This window comes from Schistocerca serialis, chromosome 9 (genome assembly GCF_023864345.2).
Source record: "Schistocerca serialis cubense isolate TAMUIC-IGC-003099 chromosome 9, iqSchSeri2.2, whole genome shotgun sequence".
NCBI classification, from domain to species: Eukaryota; Metazoa; Arthropoda; class Insecta; order Orthoptera; family Acrididae; genus Schistocerca; species Schistocerca serialis.
In genome coordinates this window covers 418,424,687-418,443,775 of record NC_064646.1, presented here as the reverse complement: position 1 = coordinate 418,443,775, position 19,089 = coordinate 418,424,687, and the positions used below count along the sequence as shown (strand labels likewise).

The 19,089-nt window shown below is 40.0% G+C and overlaps 1 pseudogene; it reads left to right on the top strand.

Moving 5' to 3' along the window:
- The window catches only part of LOC126419665 (protein HIRA-like), a 294,055-nt pseudogene that overhangs the window by 251,286 nt on the left and 23,680 nt on the right, over positions 1-19,089 (top strand).

The window sequence follows — 19,089 nt, the reverse complement described above, 5'->3', positions numbered from 1 at the left end:
TTAAAAACAGTTCCTTGTGCCGATGGAGATGGAGAATGGGGTAGGGAAGAACACAAGGTATGGGTAGAGAGAAAGAGGCTGGTCTTTGGACAGATGACTTCGTGGCCACACAAGATGTAAAGAATACAGAGGATATAACAAAAAGAGGTGTAGGGAGAGGGAGAGGTGTACTGAGGTGAAAAATGGGGAGAGGGGAAAAGGAAAGTAAACTAAAGATGGAGAAAGGAAGGGGAGAGAGAAGGGAGAGGGATTGAGAAAGGGGAAGAGCAGAGAGGGGGAGGGGCATGTGCGAGTGAGTGAGTGAGTGAGTGAGTGCATGATCTAGATGGTGAAGGAGTGGTGTCAACAGAAGAGAGAAGAGAAAAGGCAAAGTGAGGCAAGGGGAACAGGTTAGCAGAGGTTAAGGTCAGGGAGATTTCAGGAGTGCAGGATGTATTAGAAAGACAACAGATTCCCCACTCTTGAAACCCCATCAGCCCAGACTTCCTCTAACGTGTTTCCACTGCCTAACCTTTCCTTTCCCCTTCTCTCTTCTGTCGGCATCACACTTCCATCCAATTCATACACTGCCTTCTCCCACTACTCCCCACCACATGCAGCCATCTCCGTGTCTATTCCCCTCTCCCCGTCTGTCCCCCTCTCCCCGTCCGTCCCCGTCTGTCCCCCTCTCCCCGTCTGTCCCCCTCCCCCTCTCCCCGTCTGTCCCCCTCCCCCTCTCCCCGTCTGTCCCCCTCCCCCTGACTTATCTTAGAAGATAGCCTGAAGAAAGGCAAACCAATGTTTACAGAAGTTGTAGTTTGGCTGAAGTTTAAGAGAATCATCCGAAAAAATCATTGTGGAAAGAAGTGGGATACTGAAGTACTGAGGAATGCTGGGAGGCATTTGAAGTTCATTTATTGTGGATACTGAGATAAGGATCACCAGAGTAGGCAGCTCATTTGAATAGGAGTGGACATCTCTGGAAAGGGAATAGATGCTGGGCCGACAAACATAGGTACATGGAAGGTGACTGTGAAGGAACCTAGGGTAACAGGTGAAATACTTCAATTAATCAATGAAAGAAGGAAGTACTGAAATGTTCAGGCAGTGGCTGGAATACAGCAATGTAAATCCCTTAGAAATGAAATAAGCTTGCAAACTGAGGCAGAAGAAATGGTGTTTAGGTCTGCTCTCATCTTTTCTTGATCTATCTGCAAAATGAGAATGTGTGTGTGTGTGTGTGTGTGTGTGTGTGTGTGTGTGTGTGTGTGTGTGTGTGTGTGTGACTTACTTCAGTTCATACCAAATAATAGGTAAATAATTATCTATCTATTATAATTGTAATAAATTAGAGTTTTAACCAGTGTACAGCTTTCTTCTTCTTCTTCTCCTCTCTCTCTCTCTCTCTCTCTCTCTCTCTCTCTCTCTCTCTCTTTACGATGATGAGGTCATGAGATATCACAGTGGGAATGTTTAATGACATAATATGAATTACAGTGTGCCTTCATCTGCAGTAACTTTCATTTCAGTCTCCTGTTCCTCCTCTACTTCCGACATGCGAATTGAGGTGGCTGACATTCTCACAGACTGTATCCCAGTTGATGCAGAACTTGGAACAGTGGAGGCCTGAATTTTGGCAACTACAAGAGTTGCCAAAGTTTAGCATTTACATGGGATATAGGTCAGAATAACACTGGGTGCTGGCAGCTCAAGCATATGCAATCCTTGGACCTCGTCCAACCTGACTCCTCAGGATTTTTATTTTTGCACAGCCACTGTTGTATCTGGCTGTACAATCTGAGAATATACTGGCAAGCAGTATCTTCTGTTGGTAGCAGAGAATTGATGTTGGTAGTTGTTACGAATGCTGATTTGGTGGAGCTTCCATATTGGATGTGGTTCAGAGGCACCTGCTTATACCACCATACAACTTAACGAGGGATCTTTTACTGCACTCCACCACTGCCTCATTGTCCATGTTTGGATCTTTAAATATTCATATGTCCTGTTGCAATTCAGGATGTTTCTTCAGTGATGCGTTTCACTTTTCCCTGACTGTAAAGAGCAGAAGTAGTGTCACAGCAACTTGACTACATGCAAATACGAGATTTTCTCTCAAGCAGAGTGGCCAATTCCCTGAGAACAGTCAGGCTTCTGTGGGATTTTTTTTGCCTGCTTTCATCATTAATGCATTATGTTGTTGAAAGAAGTCGGATAGAATGATGAGAAGCCCTCCCCCCCCCCCCTCCCCCTTGCCTTCCACAAAAACTATGACAGTTGAATGTGTGGAAGCCAGAGATGTGCAGTGTTGACAATCATATAGAATGATTTGAAATTGAATGACCACATAAAATAAATCATGAGTAAGACAGATGCTAGATATATTCATTGGAAGAATCCTCAGGAAATGTGCTCCATAAACAAAGGAAATAGCTTACAAAACACTTGTTCAACAAATACTGCTCACCAGTATGGGATCCCTTTCAGATTGGACGGATAGAGGAAATATTGAAGACTGAAAGAACAGCAGTGCATTTTGTTACAGGTTGATTTAGTAAGCACAAAAGCATCACAGAAATGGTCAACCAATTGCAATGGCAGACACTGCAAGAGAGGTGTTCTGCATCACAGTATGGGTTATTGTTAAAGTATTGTTATAGTATGTTCCTAAATGAGTCAACAACATATTGCTCCCTTCTACGTACATCTAACAAAAGGACCATGAAGATAAAACCAGAGGAATTGAACCCACACAGAGGCTTATTGGCAATCGTTCTTTCCACAAACTATTTATGACTAGAACAGGAAAGAGGGGAAATGACAGCAGTACACAAAGTACCCTCACCCACATACAGCAAGGGGGCTTGCAGAGTGTAGACATAGTTGTAGATCAAGGTATCGACATCTTCCATGGCTTACTTGGAAGTTATGCCTGCTATGTCCAATTTGTCCACTAAAACTGATATTAAGCATTCCTCCTCCTTCAAATTAGACAGGAATTTGTCCTAAGTGACATGTGTTACCCGCCTTTCATTGAAGATTATCTCTACAAAGCTGTGTTTGTGGGACCTTCTCAATTGCTCTTCCTCCTTAAGTTTTTTGCTAGTGTACTTCTTTGAACATTGTTCACGAACCTTAAACAAAGTTTTGCTCTTCAAAAGGGCAGCTAATCCCGTTCTTCCTCTTCTTACTTACTTCGAGAACATTCTTTAACGCCACCTCAGGCTTGGATGGTGATACTTTTCTCCCTCAAAAACATATAGAAAGCTTGTCAAAAGCTTCAATTACTTGTCCTTTCTGAGCATCATTTGATTGGACTAAAAGTGGAAGACGTCAAAGACTCCTTTGTCAGATCTAATGTCCATATTATGACTAATGTGGTCTACCAAGCACAGTTGCATGTTGCCTATCTAAAGGCTTACAAGTGCAACATAAATTTGGTTTTCGGTATTTCATATACTGTAATTATTTTACCTTTATTTTAACATTTTTCAGCCCAATATCAGCCCATGTCCTGTGCTTTGTTCTTGTCAAGCTATAGGTTATCAAGGATACCCATCATATATTTATTGACAGAATTTAAAAGGCTGTCATTATCTATTCATTATGAGGTAAGATGTCGAATTAAAGATTTAACACAATAAGTCCTGGATTAAAGTTAAAAACTGTGTATGTCTTGAGGTAGCATAACTCATGTGCAAAGTGCTCCTACACACACACACACACACACACACACACACACACACACACACACACACACAAAATAAAAAAAAGAATAACAGTTACTAAATTTTTGCTGTTTATCATCATCAGGTGTGATATGATGTTTTAATTATTACTTCTTTACTACTAACTGTATTCAGAACACATTCTGCAGACTGTATCCATATATACCACTGAAAGCACCTGCATAATTGTATGATTGAGTGACGCCCAGTTCAGGAGATATGACATCAAATACATTTGTAAAGTAAACAGATGTTTGAAGTTGTTTGATACATAAGAGTTCAGTTCTTTAAAAAAATGGGGATTGCAGCTCTTGAGTGCATCACTCACAGCAGTGAAATAAAGTGCAAGTACACAACACCACTTAGAACATGAAACTGATCTATTCTCATGCTGTATTTAGACAAACATGCCATCATAAAACTGATGTGGAGCTTCTCATAAGATCAGCAGGCATGTAGTCAAATGCATTGTTTAAATCAATGAAACACATGTAGATATCATGTTCTGTTCAATGATTTTCTCTTGAACTAGTTTAACTACAGAAATAGCAGCATGTCCCTGTTAGGTCAGAAGTTACATTGGCTTTTGGGAATTATTTATTCAGTAAGAGAAACTGCCATTTATTAACAATATATGACAGAACTTTTCTCTCTGCACATAGTATATTTTTCATTGATTGACATGCCTTCTGGGTAAGAATCTATTTGTGTTAAATTCAGCATCGAGGTGAGATTAGGGCATATATAGGCAGTCATTTTTTCCTCGTTGTGTTTGGGAGTGGAACAGGGAGAGAAGATGTTAGTTGTGGTACAGGGTACCCTCCACCACACACCGTACGGTGGATTGTGGAGTATGTATGTAGATGCAGATGTAGATGAACAACTGGTCCCTCTGCAGTTGAACAGCTTACAGATTATCAGTCTCCGTTGGCTCATATTTCATTGTCTCTGTGGGAGGTTATATGTTAGCCTCATTTTAGATGTATCGAGACACTGATTAGCCCAACCCTCAGCTTCACTTGTAGCCCTACTTATTTGAACGTCTATAATATCTCTCGTAGCTTAAATAACATAATTGAGGTGGTGCCAGTACATAGAACTAGGATGCATACAAGCTTTTTGTATTTTCCAGTAAATCTGAGGAATGTGTTTTTCAAGCGGTGATTGAAATCTGTCCACAATGTAAGGAGCACATTTCCATTTGCATTATACTTTCCAGTACTGTGACTCTGGTTATTCCGTTCCTGCCTTCATTTCCTGGAATATGAAACATATCGCACTTCCCTGACTGCTCCCAGCACACTTATTAGTGTGTGTGTGAGATATATCACACGTCCCTGGCTGCACCATAACTCTCTCTGTCAACCTTTGTGGTGTTGTGTATCATTTTTGTCATATCTCATCGTTCAGGTACTCACTTCAACAATTTCATCTCTGCTGTTGTCACATTTTCATTTCTCTCAAAATAAATGAACAAGTAAATCTTAACTTGTCTTCTGCTGGTAGCCATGGAATAGAAATGCTGTTCAGAAAGTTATGAACCTCGTTATTCACCTCATCCTCAGAGTTGAATCGCTTTCGGCCAAATGTTCTTTTAACCTATGGAACAGGTGATAGTCACTGGGTGCCAAGTCAGGACTATAGGATTGGTGGGTGATTATGTTCCACTGAAACTGTTGCAGGAGAGCAATGGTGTGACGAGCGATGTGTGGGCGAGTGTTCTCAAGGAGAATGTCTACACCCTTGCCCAACATTCCACTTCTCCGGTTCTGAGTTGCCCGTTTGAGTTTTTTCAGAGTCTCACAGTACCTGTCAGCGTTAATTGTGGTCCCAGCGATTCAGCTCCAACGATGAGGTAAAAGAAGAGGTTCATAACTTTCGAACAGCATGGCGGTGAGCTGGTATGACATGTGCATACAAAAACTGCCACAGCATCTACAAAAATGCATCAACAGAAACGGTGATTATGTCGAAAAATAGCTAAATGTTCAAGCTGTTAACTGATGTAAACCATTGTAGAAATAAACACTCTATGTACTTATAAAAAAACAGGAGAACTTACTTTTGGTATTACCCTCATAAGATGTACGTGTGCATCTGCTACTACTGTAACATCGTCAGATGAAGATCAACTAAAATTTTCTGATAGCCTACAAGCATGTGCCCTGATAAAATGAATGTGTTAGTGTCTCAGTGGTTAAATGCCAGACTAAGGATCCAAAGGTCTGCGGTTCCATCCCTAGTCAGTTCTACAATTTTTTCCGTTACTTGTCTCTTCTTTTTCCTGTTGCAGTGTTTGTTAATGTGAAAAATGCCAAGTTTCACTGTGGTTCAGAGTCCATTTTAAGCTGTAGGTCCTCCTGTAACTGGTTGGGAAATAGAACGTGGCTTGATGGAGCAGCTCATCCTCACTGCAAGTGGTCAGGGCATTCAATGGCAAGGGATGTCACGCAGACAAGAGCAGCTGTTTGCAGTGACTGCTCTTGTTGCATCAACCATGAGCAGCTGGTCGCAGTGACTGCTCTTGTTGCATCAACCGCCACACTGCCAAAGCAGCCAAAACCTCATTAGCAGCTCGTATGTGTAGTGCAACACAACAGAGCTGCTTCCTGCTACTGCTGCCACACAGCAGTCAAATGTGCTAGCATGTGCACACAGGGTTCCCCCCGTGTGCAGCGAATCTGTATTCTGAGGCGACTCAATGCTGACCGGTGCAACAGGCCAGTTGCCACTGTGTCAAAGCCATACTCTGTGTGACCAGCAGAATGCAACAGTAGGTATTTTAACAATACGGCCTGGCCATTGAGGCTCAAGGCTGCAGGCCGTACCACGAAGCCGTGTTCTGTATGGCCAGGCCTTAAAGTTCATTAGTATACAAACCAACCATCAGGTTGACAACAGTTTTGAATTTTTAAGAGAAAAAGTATTTTGCATTGGCATTGCAAAAATGCTTGGTCATCACTCTGTCGTTACTTCCCTTGGGAGTTTTAAGGAGTGGTTTGGTAAGTTTATTTTGAACTGCAAATCAAACCACACCAGAGGATCTTTTAAGATGAAATTGCAGTAGTGAATACAGCCACTCAGAATCTGTCTCACTTCTGTACTATTTTCATACAAGTCTCACAGATGGCAGCAATATTGTTGAACTGGGATAGTTCTTGTCCAATGACTGCTGTTTTTCTCTTTGTCACAAACTCTTGTCACACTTTGCCGAGATATGAAAGTGCCAGATCACTGTCTCTAAATTTGAAAAATGGTGACATAGTTTTTGATTGTATGACTGTTAGTGGTCATGGTTTCCCATCAGATTTAAGTAAGATGAACTGTGTTTGTTACTTTTCCTAAGTCATTCTGTGGATTGGAATAAGCAGAACATTCCTAAGCTGAGCTGATTTGTCATTAGATGTACTGCGGAACCAATCATTCCATCTCACTCTTTTTCTAGGAGTGACAACTCTTTTCTGACAGCCTGCAGGCAGATAGTGGACTAGTAGCTTCTCTTACAGACAGTGCTTCATCACAATAGGACTCAACTCTATGTTTGGTATACTTGCCAGATTGTTGCCAGTGCATGACTATATTTCAGTGGAAAAGCAGTTGCACAAGTGCAGAACCACTCTCCCAACCTGTACTTTCATGGAACAGTAGAGCAAAGACTAATATGGCTGGCAGAAGAGAATGGATGCAGCACTTGCCCAGAGATCATTATAAATGCTCTGATGAGTGCCCCTACAGAATATCACACTGTCCTATTCATTCACTAGCGAAGGTGAAAATGTTTGCCTTATCTGCAGTGTCCAATAGCATATAATAATGCTGTCTGTGTACAGAGTGGAGGCTCTTGCCTAATGCTACACTTCCTAAATTGGGCAGTGTTTCCCCCACAAAATTCAACCTGTGATGAATAGATATGGTTTTTTGGGGTGTTACTGCTGTGTGTGCATCTATAGCCATTTCGAGAGATTTAAGAATGCTCACAAATCAGTCATAACTAGAAGTCATACTCCAGATAGAAGTTAACCCCATTGCTGCAAAAGCACTGCAGAAAAATGCACCGTACACATTGTCTGTGAACTGAGCTGCAAGTTAGTTTCAGCATTTTGTACTGGTGTGACTACCACTAATGACACAGTAAAGATGAGTAGCCACCTACAAATTGTTTGCAGTCACAGATGTCAATCTCTCTTACTTACCACACACTGTAATGTGGAAACAGTGGTATAGGTAACTGGGAAACTATTAAAGACATTTGACTCCCACCCCTTGTAACCCCTACGCCACTCATATGACTAATGGTAACAATAGTCTCTTGGAATTCTGCTAACACTTAGCTGTAGTTCATCTTTACCTTAACTTCAAATAATTTTCTTCACCCTTTTCATTTCCCTTCTGTTGTATCCATGGACCCAACCAACCAACTCGCGCCCTGACTGTGATATCGCTGGCCACAGTTCCTGTCGTGGCCGTCGGCGTCTCAGGGTGTCACAGCCATCGGAAGAGGTCGCACCATGGCTGAGCTCGGGTCCGCAGTGCCCTCTACCTTTTGCATATGAGGAGGAGCGTTGGCCCTGAGACGGACAGTCTATTGTCGATTGCCTATTGCTAGACTTTCGTGGAGCTTATAGCAGAGCCATTGCAGTGTGATATTTGCTATTGTAGTCGACTAGGCTCAGTACACGGATTACTCTTGGATATTATTTGGACTTTTATTGCTGGTGTACGCTTCGTCAGAAATACAGATAAGTTATCTCTTCATTCTAGCTGGTGCAATTCTTGTCATTAATTATTTTTTGGCCAACAGACATAGCTACATCCTGGTCACTAACCATGCTTTATAAAATTTGTGGTGGCTGCCCCAAAAGTACCGCCGAAGACCTTGGGTTTGGGAGCCGTCACAAAACCTTCAGTTTATTATTAGTACTCTTAAATGTGAATCTTGGCTTTTTAAATTGGTTGCAGCTTTTCACTTATCATACACTTTTATCTGTTCTGTTTCAGGGGTTGGTGGGACTTCCTTGCATCATCTATTCTTATTTCTTTCCTCTTCTTGTTGCTATCAGCCTGTTTTACACAAACTTGATACCTTGGATTACAATTTTTGTAGCTGCCTTGAATATTTGAAATTTGTTGTCTCAACTTACTAGTGCAGCTGCTTATAAATTATAGATTCTCTGTTTAGACCACTTGTTCAATTATTATGTTTATAAATCTATAATTTTCATTTTAATTTCTATAGCAGTGCACCATATTTCTTATTTTAGCTTCTCTTCAACTACATGCGCATTACAGTGGTGTTGAAGCTTCTCTTTTACTTTTTACAGTTTAAAAAATGTTCAGGTAGAGCCTGTGGAGTTCACATTTACAGTAGTGAATCTCTTCCTTGTCGTGGGCCTTTAAACAGTGGACGAAGAGCGAGAAATCAGTTGAGGGCTGAAATTTCAAAAATAGAACAAAATTAGATGTATTTCCCATCAACTTTCTGACTTTTGATTTGTTCAACAATTGAAATGTAAGCTTTGTTTTTATTGTAGTGGTGGACCACTTCTTACATGAAGTTTTGATCACTTTTAATGGAGCTCTACTTTTCAGTTGGTTTCAGAAGAAAGTGTAGTATGCCTCTGAAGCTCTTCAGCATTGATCTGAAATATAAGTGATGAAGATTACTTCCAAATCTTCCACCAATAAATAAATAAAAAATTGTTGAAATTCCTGGTAATAAAAGTGCTTTTTGAAAGCTGTGGATTCAAAAAAATCATTTATTAATCAAGGTGGCAAGTACAAGTTTTTATATTTACAACTATTTTTGGCTGCATTAATTAATGACCTTCAGATCTGCAATACAACAAAAATTGCATCTAAGAAAATAATACTATATAAACAGTTAATATAAAATATTTCTGACAAAAGTTTGTTCCACCTCAATTTTTTGTTTAGTATACATCACCAAATGGCGAGACACATTGTCATAATTTTGTTTAACCTGTGTTACTTATTATATACTCTAATGGAACAGTGGTGTGTAATTATGTCAGATGTCTTTAAATTGTGATGATGTATGTGATATAGTGCATAAATATGCCAAAAAAGTATAAGTTTAGATTACAATTGTTACCTAAGTTTACAACATCATTGAGTGCTATGTAAAGGAATAAAATCAAACATTCTCCATGTGTGCATAGTGCAAACATATCTGACATCCATATGTTACTCTGCAGACATAGCACAAGAACAAATGAAATGTGTAATGTTGACTCCATTACATGAGACTTTTGTGATCACTGTGTAAGTCTGTTACTAAATATGCTCTGTTGGCAAGTATGCTCAACACCTGTCAACAGTGCCCTCAGATGGAACTTTCTTCCTTTTAAGCGCTGACACAAGGTGCCTGCTGGTCTTCTTCCTGTTGCCTGCTATGGCGTGGGTACTTACCTGTTTACACATACCGTGTGTCATGAGTAACCAGTGATGTTTACATTCACATGTGGAGTGCACTTAGTAATAGACTTCCACAGTAAATATGGAAGTCTCATATAACATAGTCGCCGTCATACTGTGCCTTCAAAATAACGTATGGATGTCAGTTATGCACATATGGAGAATGTTTGATTTTGTTATAAATGGCACTCAAAAATCTTGTAAACTTGTGTAACACTCATAATCTTAACTTGTACTTTTTTTCACATATTAGTATACTATATTATATATAGTGTCACGATTTAAATTTGTCTTAAAGGCATCAGATTATATAATTAGCAGTGCAGCTGGAACAAAATTATGATGATATGTCTTGCCAAGTGGTGATTTACACTAAATAAAAAAATGGTTTTGGTACACACTTTGTGTTAGAATGTTTTTATATTAATTGTTTACACTGTATTATTTTCTTAGACTCAGTTTCCCACATATTACAGATCTGAAGATGGCTAATTAAGATAGCCAAAACTATTTACCAATAAAAGAAAAAATTGTACTTGCTATCTTGACTAATAAAGGATTTTTACAGCTGAACATCCAGTGTGTGCTTCATCTTCAGTCTATATTCACCCTAGTTAAAATTCATTACCTGTGAGTAAATGATCTTTACAGCTGATGCAGGTACACCATGCACTTTGTCCAAATACTTTAATAAGAGAAAATGCCTATTTTTAAGTTCCATTGTTTAACCACTTATTGTAACTCCTTTCCACTGCGTATCATGATCATTGAACACTAACTTCGATCGCACCACATTCAAGAAGTGCTTTTAATTTTGTCCGTAATGTGATAAAAAGTGGTGAATAAATCGTATTTTCACATTATAGGCCAGAGTGAGATGTATTTTTTAGTCTCTCATAAATTTCTCTTTTAAGTTAAGTTTATTTATGTGATTTAACTGAAAGTAATTAATGTAACACATCATATGAGAAATTTATTTTCTTAGATACTGCCTTCACCATTATACTTTTGCATTCATTAAACTAGAGCTTAAAAGCTGTTATGTACCCCATGACAGCTACATTACTGAAGTTAAGTAAAAATTAACTATTATAATGTACTAGAATGGTTGCTGATTCCATATTAAATCTGGAGTAATATATCTGTTCTTTATCCATATATTAATGTATTATAAAGCTGGATGTTGTCGAGTTATTCACATTATCAACAGTACTTTGTCTTCTGGTAAAAAAAAAAAAAAATCTACATTCAACAAAAACATTTTGCCTTCTACAGGATTTCGTCTACAGCAAGTCGCCTTCTTAATGGAGCAAATGTTGGGCCTCTATGCACAATAACCTTTCTGGAACAACAACTTTCAGCATGTGTTGCACTCAACTCACCGAAGGAGTACCACAGTTGGTTGATGTGTCTTGCCAGGTTTCTCATTCAAGAAGGTATTTCCATTGATGTCATATATAAAAACATAATTTTAGAGATGAATGTTATTGTACATTTCTCAGAAAATACTTGTGTTGTTTCGGCTGTTGTACAGAATAAATTTAACATCTGTTCTACTTAATATGGTTATCTCATCTGACTTGATAACAACAGTAATGTTTCTTTTGTTCGCCCCTGGTAGTTGAGTGGTCAACGAGATGGAATGTCATGCCTAACTGCCCCGGTTCGATTTCCAGCTGGGTCAGAGATTTTCTCCTCTCAGGGACTGGGTGTTGTGTTGTCCTTATCATCATCATTATTTCATCCCCATCGACAGGCAAGTCGCTGAAGATTTTCTCCTCTCAGGGACTGGGATTTGTGTTGCCCTTATCATCATCATTATTTCACCCCCATCGACATGCAAGTTGCCGAAGTGGCGTCAACTGATAGACTTGCGCCAGGCGAGCGGTCTACCCAACGGGAGGCCCTACCCACACAGCGTTTCCGTTTCCAACGTGATAGTTCCCCTAAAAGTTTCAGATTGTCTTAGCCACATTGTTTATTGAAAAGCTGCCCCACACGTGTTAATTACACATCATTTTTGAAGGCTGAGTGGAATATATACATAGTATTATTAGTAAACAAATGGTTACATTGAATCCACAATAGAACTGAAGCATCTAGGGACCTCTTGCCATATATAAAAGCCTTCCATATTAAAATCACTACATGTACAAAACATACGGGGTATCATGTGAGCAACAGATGACTGCAAATTAATTACTGGTACTATGTGTTGTCACAAGTGATGTCAGCTACAAGAGAGTGCAGGGGTAGCAATATTTCTACCATTTACATACTGTAATTTTATAGACGTGTGTAATAAATTACACAAAGATTAAAAATGAAATAAGAGTAAAACTAGTAGGATATCATATTATGATTGTTCAAACAACTAACTGCCCTATTTAACACACATGTGCTGTACTTAACAGCAAGATAGATGGCTTTACTTGTAAAAAACAATTTCAGCATACATATGGTTAACATTTACAGTAGTTGATGTATACATTCCCCATTTTGTAATATAATTACAAACACACAGGATAAACTGTAAAAGGATTGCATAGATGAGATAATAAAATAAAATGAATAATATGAAATTACAGTTGTTCATGTGAATAAACATTGATATAATAGTGTAGGCTAGGTGGCATTGTTTATGAAAAAATAATTACAGTAAGTACAGTGTAGCTGTGTTATCAAGAGTTGCTATGGTATAGTGTCCATCGATGGAGTATCATTGTGATACTATTTACAGTGCATGAAATGAAATGAATTACCAGTAGGATTAACCATAATATTGGTGCTCATTTTGTAATAATGTATATCCATAAAATTTTGTAATAATGGATTCATAAAAGTAAATATATATATTTACGATACGTACTATATAATGTTAGCACCTCTGCCATCAACTTATGGTGGTTTGCAGAGTATAGCTGTACTAAATGTACATTTGTAGATTTAAAATTTCAGGAAGGTGAAGGAGACATTAACTACTAACCCAAGATTATTTATGATGTAGAAATATTGCCATGTAAAATTATTTGTGTTTACAATCACGTAAAAAAGGACAATGAACTGTAATGCTCAGTGTATAAACCTATTATTACAATCTTAAAGTTATTACTACAGCCTAATTTGAGAAAGAAAGGAGGTGAATGGAACGTAGGAAAAGTTGGTTGGAAGGGGGGGGGGGTTATAAAGGGTGAAATGGATAGCAATGGTGTTGTAAGGTAATACATTTTTAAAATACTAATTGCAATTTAAAATAATGCTTACAATATACTGTTTGTAAAAAATAATTACGTCATAGCTGTGTTATAAATAGTTATTGTGGTACACAGTCCACATAACTTTCCATCGCAAATACAAATATTGCTTAAAGCCTCATAGTGGCATTGAAGTATTAATTATGTAGCAACAATCATCAGTGCTATTTTAAGATTTAATGGAAGCTATAAAACCAAAGACTGTCTTCCTAGAATGATGTACATATGAGCTTGAAGTACGTAATATGTAACAGTGAAAACAATAAATTATAGATAAAATTATTTAATTGGATAGATAAAAAATCTACTCATCAGCATTAGCAACAAGCAGCCAGATGGTACCCTGAAAAATATTTTGGCGCACCCAAGCTGCCAGATTGCCGCATGCGCGTAGCAGTCTGGGTTGTAGTGGGGAGGGTTGGTATCCACGTAAGCCGTGCTTACATATAGTGATTTTGATGTTTCCTCTTCATTTATGCTTCTCACATCAAATGCAAACAAAGCCTATTTCTGTGGCTGGAAGCTATCAAATGAATTAAAATAAATTTACACAATTATGGAAGGCTAACACATATTAATTTCAGTTTTCTTACTTATTTTATTTCCATGTTTTTGGCAGTCAATCACTTTCAGAACAGTGAAGTTATTTTTTTCGATTTGCTATATAAATGTGGCTTTTATTAATCTTTCCCCAGAGGCAGTCAATTTATTATAAACAAAGTGTTTTATTCTGCACTATTAGCTAGTTTCAACTGTTCACTCAATTTCAAGTGCACATTTTCGTCTCCTGGCATGTATTTCATTATGCCACAATAAAGAACCAAACAGGAGATAATACAGTATTGGTATTCCAAGAAAATTTGCACCCAGAAAACCGCACTGAAATCTTAATATCAAGTTGTGGCCCCATTTATTCTGAATCTGAACATATGAAAAAAAATGTGCACTTCAAGCCGAATTGTACATTTTATTATGGTATTAGAAATTCCAATGCTCTTGGAGTATTCTGTTGCTTTTATGATGTCTTGTAAGAGCTCTTAACACTATATATGTATGAACATATGGGCTTCCTACATCGTCGTAGCTCCCCACGTGTTCTCTGGCACTCTGTAGCAATTGCTAAAACAAAACTTATTTCTGACAGCTTGCAGGAAAATGGTGTTTTGAAAAGTGTTAGTTTCAAAGTAAATTTCCTTTTGCGCAAGATGTTTCATGTTACGTGTGCGAATGTTCAATGAATTTCTAAAATCACAGAGTGTTTGATTCTCATTTAAAACTTAACACATTGAGGACTAGCCACTTAGAGGAATTTACTGCACAGAAGACCAGACTTTTATGTCATTATTTAAAATTTTATTGGCACAGTTGTGTGATGTATCTTAAAGTGTAACACACGCAATGAAGACCAATATTATATGTGAAAGCTTAACTTTTCTTGTAGCCACACTATATACAGTAATTTAAACCATTAACTTTTCCTATTTGCGTGTTCACTCTACTTAACAATGATGTTGCTGTTGTGACTGACTATGCTACGTGTCCTATGCTCTGAATATCTGCTGTCATTGGCTGGTGAAATCATGTGACATGAGGTATGACTAGCTTACAAAAATGCATTTCAATCTCAATTTCAGTGCTTTGGAAACTAACGTGCTGTTTCAAATCTATACTAGCATAATACAAATACAAACATATGCAGTGTATCATAATATGAAAATATGCAGCATAACTGTTGCTGCACATCAGAGCTTTCCAAAACGTTTTTTTTCTTTTTTTTTTTCTTTTGGTGAAGTTTTTGATTCTGTGAAGTTTCACACTGATGTATAAAACCTTTACCATTCAAAGGATTGATATTTTTACAGCTCGAAGGGAATTATACTGTCACTTATCATCACCTAGGAAGAAGTGCACTTTCACATGGGAAAAAGTGCATTTTTAACTGGGAAATCCGGGAATTCTTTTTTTCTTGTCTGCATGTACACCCTGCTAACGCATACTTTACGCTCATATGTATATCATTGTAGGAAGCCAGGCTTAGGTTTATAGCTTCCTTTATATCATACACTCCTGGAAATTGAAATAAGAACACCGTGAATTCATTGTCCCAGGAAGGGGAAAATTTATTGACACATTCCTGGGGTCAGATACATCACATGATCACACTGACAGAACCACAGGCACATAGACACAGGCAACAGAGCATGCACAATGTCGGCACTAGTACAGTGTATATCCACCTTTCGCAGCAATGCAGGCTGCTATTCTCCCATGGAGACGATCGTACAGATGCTGGATGTAGTCCTGTGGAACGGCTTGCCATGCCATTTCCACCTGGCGCCTCAGTTGGACCAGCGTTCGTGCTGGACGTGCAGACCGCGTGAGACGACGCTTCATCCAGTCCCAAACATGCTCAATGTGGGACAGATCCGGAGATCTTGCTGGCCAGGGTAGTTGACTTACACCTTCTAGAGCACGTTGGGTGGCACGGGATACATGCGGACGTGCGTTGTCCTGTTGGAACAGCAAGTTCCCTTGCCGGTCTAGGAATGGTAGAACGATGGGTTCGATGATGGTTTGGATGTACCGTGCACTATTCAGTGTCCCCTCGATGATCACCAGTGGTGTACGGCCAGTGTAGGAGATCGCTCCCCACACCATGATGCCAGGTGTTGGCCCTGTGTGCCTCGGTCGTATGCAGTGCTGATTGTGGCGCTCACCTGCAAGGCACCAAACACGCATACGACCATCATTGGCACCAAGGCAGATGCAACTCTGATCGTCTCCATTCGTCCCTCCATTCACGCCTGTCGCGATACCACTGGAGGCGGGCTGCACGATGTTGGGGCGTGAGCGGAAGACGGCCTAACGGTGTGCGGGACCGTAGCCCAGCTTCATGGAGAATGGTCTTCGCTGATACCCCAGGAGCAACAGTGTCCCTAATTTGCTGGGAAGTGGCGGTGCGGTCCCCTACGGCACTGCATAGGATCCTACGGTCTTGGCGTGCATCTGTGCGTCGCTGCGGTCCGGTCCCAGGTCGACGGGTACGTGCACCTTCCGCCGACCACTGGTGACAACGTCGATGTACTGTGGAGACCTCACGCCCCACGTGTTGAGCAATTCGGCGGTACGTCCACCCGGCCTCCCACATGCCCACTATACGCCCTTGCTCAAAGTCCGTCAACTGCACATACGGTTCACGTCCACGCTGTCGCGGCATGCTACCAGTGTTAAAGACTGCGATGGAGCTCCGTATGCCACAGCAAACTGGCTGACACTGACGGCGGCGGTGCACAAATGCTGCGCAGCTAGCGCCATTCGACGGCCAACACCGCGGTTCCTGGTGTGTCCGCTGTGCCGTGCGTGTGATCATTGCTTGTACAACCCTCTCACAGTGTCCGGAGCAAGTATGGTGGGTCTGACACACCGGTGTCAATGTGTTCTTTTTTCCATTTCCAGGAGTGTATAATAGCAGTAATGATATTTGCTATATCATTAATACTTTAATGCCATTATGAGGCTTGAAACAACATTTTTAATTCCAAGGAAAAGTTTTGTGGGGTCTTGCCCACTCACCTCGAATAGGGTGCCTAAAGGATGCTGCATTCTCAGAATGCTATACAACAATTCAAGCAAAATCACAGTAATAGTTTTTATTACAAATGTGCTAATACTGTCTGTATACTGAGCGGCCAAGGCTGGCAGGAGTGGCGCTTATATTCTCCTCGTGTAGAGACCACTCCTGTCATGGTGCGGTCCTGATCAGCACACCATTGGCCGATGTCATTTCACTACCTTCCCTTCTCTGTTGTTCTTCATCTTCATTCCAGTGCTTGCAGTTATGTCAGAACATTCCTCCCCCACAAAGTAACGGACCATTGTTGTGTAGGGAGTGCGACCAGGGTGGGGAAGGCAGGAGTGTGAGCTCATTGCCGGCCTGTAAGCTGTGGCTGCAGGGGACATCAAGGTTCCAGCCATACCCCGCCATCTGGCCTGTAGTCTGGCGGAAGCGTTCCCGCAGAAAATGACCAGAATGGTACGCGTCCACCTCTTGCTGCCATGAACCATATGAAGAAGTCAGCGACTGCTGCAATGTGGGTGGGTCCATATCCATCGGTAGGATGAGAGGAGGCGAAGGCTCCATCTCCATTGGGTCATCCTGCAGTGTTGTGATGACACCCTCTGGTGGCTGTTGTGGCCACATTGTCCTCTGGATCCGTGAATCTGGGGGAAGAGAGACTGAAAGATCATCATGTACATGACAGATGCGAAACTGATGGCGGCGCTGTAAGCCAACTGGGCCTTAAAGAAGATACATGCAAGTGCCTTGCACCCACCGTCTGCTGCTGTAGTGATTCGAGAATTTCTGTGTAAATTTTAGAACCACTCAGCCTTCTACCATCTTGAACACATGATATTTTACATATGAGTGTGAGAAAGTGGAATCTTGCCCACTGTGCATCACATGTTTGTGCGTGCAGGTTGGAAATGAGTCACGAGCAGAATGAAGATGCAGCGGTCGAACTGCACCAACAAGTACTTGTCAGCCAATCCATGGAAATTTAGTGAAAGTGGACAAAAGAACCATGGAGTGTTTAAGCTACTCTGTTCTAATTGTGTTTTGACCACTGTTATAGTGATGTGTATAGTTGAAAAAGAACCATTAAAAACTTTTTTCTTAGCCTTGGTGAAGGGAAGATGTGTATTAAGATTCATGTTGAGAATGGACTTGGTTATTAAGCCAACCTTCTCTTATATGTAAATTAACTTTGTTTCTGACATTTGAACATGCAAGAGACTTACTAACTAGTATTTATTTATGTGAAGAGTGGGATTTTTAAAATGTCTGAAGTTCAAATATACAGCATTGGTTGAATCAAATGAAACTTTATATGTCTACTTATTTTTATAAGTCGCAAAAGTCTTCAGACATTTCTGTAACTAGCAACATACTTCAGAGAAGAAGAGAAAGAGTTTGCAGTGGCAGGCTAACCAGCAAGGAAGGTCGGCCGAACATCTCAAGTAAGTCATCTCTTTAAAGAAGTGGAAGTTTGCATACATACTTCAACACTTTTAAGTCGTCCAAACCATTAGAACATGATGACCATGAGAGGACAGAAGAAAAGAGGAATTTCAAGATGACAACAAGAGAAAAATCTGTCATGTATTGCTTTAGTAACCGAGCATAATAAGAGGAAAATCTCGCTGTATTAGACCAAGAAGAAATACTCCTAGAACAGTCGGACAAAGAAGATTCAGTGCAGGGATTATACAGCCCTCACACACATCGTGAGGACGCAGACGTGGAAACCAACATACGATTTTGCCGGCACGAGTTGCTGTTCACTGGTGCTGCCCTGCTTCCACATCTGTTCACCTATGCAGTGAGAACTCTATGCTGGGTGAGCGTGAAACAGAACTTAATTACTGTAATAAGAAGTGTGACAGAATACTGTGGAGTGAACTGTTACTGTGTATTTAGTATAATTACAATTAGCATTAAATGCTTACAAGGTCTGAAGCCTATAGTAGTATGGATAACATACAATTACAATTAGCATTAAATGCTTACAAGGTCTAAAGCCTATAGTAGTATGGATAACATACAGCAAGTCAAGGAAACTTCAGAACCACTCATGGCTATGAGAGTTAGCAAAGAAGGACCAGACTGGTGTGAGTTAGTAAATCTGATCAAA